Genomic DNA, 2,600 nt, shown 5'->3' with positions numbered 1-2,600 from the left:
AAAGTAGATTAATGACACAGAGATATTTGATACATAAAATGTTAAACAAAACTAGTGTAGGGGAGCCTGGGTGGCTCAGTTGATTAAGCGTCCGACTTCGGCTCAGGTCACGATCTTGTGGTCTGTGGGTTCAAGCCCTGTGTCAGGCTCTGTCCTGACAGCTCAGCGCCTGGAGCTTGCTTGGGATTCTGTGTCTCTTTCTCTCTCTGTGCCCCTCCCCTGCTTGCATTCTGTTTCTTGCTCTCTCAAAAATAAATAAACATCAAAAAAAATTTTTTTAATTTTAACGTTTTTTATTTATTTTTGAGACAGAGAGAGACAGAGCATGAACGGGGGAGGGGCAGAGAGAGAGGGAGACACAGAATTGGAAGCAGGCTCCAGGCTCTGAGCTATCAGCCCAGAGCCTGATGCGGGGCTCGAACTCACGGACCGTGAGATCGTGACCTGAGCTGAAGTCGGACGCTTAACCGACTGAGCCACCCAGGCGCCCCCCCCCCCCCAAACATTTTTTAAAACAAACATTAAAAAAAAAATCACCCTTAAAAAAAAACTAGTGTAAATTACAGAAATTTCCCATATTAACTCTTATTAAATCTCTACTGACAATACTAACTGCCCCCTTCTTCCCTCCCACAAATCTTTTTATTGCCTCAAAGCAGCTTTGCTAACACTGTCCTCCATAACAGAGTAATGACTAATTTTATTACGGGCAAGGTGGGCTTCCCTAATTGTTAGGTAATTAGATTTTTCCTCCTTGTAATTTTGTTCTGTACTATCTATGGGAATTAATGTTTGGCCTTGTGAGCTGTGCTTTTCTGAATCACTCCAACCTGTTGGATACTAGAAGAAAAAAGTGGCATGTTAATGACTCATGTTGGTTGTAAGATGAGGAAGGAGAACGGATTTAGTGCCACCCTGTATTATTCTCTCAGAGACCCCAGAGTAAACAACTCAGGATTTCCCCCAAAAGAAATTTTAAATACCAGATTAACTTAATGTAATATGTGTAAGAGGAATGGAAAAATGAGATATTAATGTTTACGTTTCTTGAGAAGAAAATCATACTTTTGCTCAAACTAATCTTTCTACCTAGAGGGATTTTCTCTCTTTGTCATCTAGTTCCCTCCTGTTGATTCTTAAAATCTCATCTCAGAGCCCAGAAATAAATCCTCACAAATATGGTCAACTGATTTTCAACAAGTGTGTCAAGACCATTGGATGAGGAAAGGACAATCTTTTCAATAAATACAGTACTGGAAAAACTGGATATCTACTTGCCAAAGACTGAAGTTGGACCCTTACCTTACATTAGATACAAAAATTAATTCAAAATGGGTCAAAGACCTAAACGTAGAAGCTAAAACCATAAAAATCTTAAGAAAACAAAAGGGAAAATCCATGACATTGGATTTGGCAATGATTTCATAGACATGACACCAAAACCATAGGAATCAAAAGAAAAAACAGATACATTGGACTTCGTCAAAAGTAAGAACATTTGTTCCCCAAAGAAGAGATATGGCCAATACAGATGACGAATAAGCACATGAAAAGACACTCAACATCATTTGTCAATTAGGGAAATGCGAATCAAAACCCCAATGAGATACCACTTGACACGTGCTAGGATGGCTATAATTAACAAAATGGACAACAACAAGTGTTGGTGAGGATGTGGAAAGATTGGAACTCGTGGATCACTGATGAGAATGTCAAATAGTGCAGCAACGATGGAAAACATTTTGATGGTTTTCTAAAAAGTTAAACAAAGAGCTACCACCTAACCCAGCAAGTTCATTCCTACGTATATACCCAAAATAATTGAAAGCAGGGACTAGAACAGATATTTGTACATCATGTTCATAGCAGCACTATTCACAATAGTCAGAAGATGGGAGCAACCCAAGCATCTATCGATGAATGGAGAGACAAAAATTGGTATATACACATAATTGAACATTATTCAACCAGAAAAAGGAGCCACATTTCGATATATGCTACAAGGCTGACCTTGAAAATTTTAATTAAAATATGACTTGTTGAAATAAGCCAGATACAAAAAGACAAATAGCTTATGATTCTAGCTTTTTAAAAATTTTTATTCATTTTTGAGAGAGAGAGAGAGAGAGAGAGAGCGCGTGAGCACAATTGGGGGAGGGGCAGAGAGAGAGGGAGACACAGAATCTGAAGCAGGCTCCAGGCTCTGAGTTGTCAGCACAGAGCTCGACACAGGGCTCAAACCCACGAGCTGTGAGATCGTGACCTGAGCTGAAGTCGGACGCTTAACTCACTGAACCACCCAGGTGCCCATGTATAATTCTAGTTTTATAAGGTATCTAGAACAGACAAATTCATAGACGCAGAAAAATAGAATAGAGACTACCAGGGGCTGGGAGAAAGCAAGGAACGGTTATTATTTAATAGGTACAGAGTTTGTGCTGGGAGAGATGAAAAAAATTTGGATATAGATAGTGGTGATAATCACACAGCATTGGGAATGTATTTAATGCCACCAAACTGTGCTTCAAATGATAAATATTAAGTTGTATATATTTTACTACAATAAAAAACCCCACCTCAGCTCACAGATTGCTGTTCCA

This window comes from Felis catus, chromosome A2, assembly GCF_018350175.1.
Source record: "Felis catus isolate Fca126 chromosome A2, F.catus_Fca126_mat1.0, whole genome shotgun sequence".
Taxonomy (NCBI): domain Eukaryota; kingdom Metazoa; phylum Chordata; class Mammalia; order Carnivora; family Felidae; genus Felis; species Felis catus.
Note: the sequence above shows the minus strand (reverse complement) of the source record.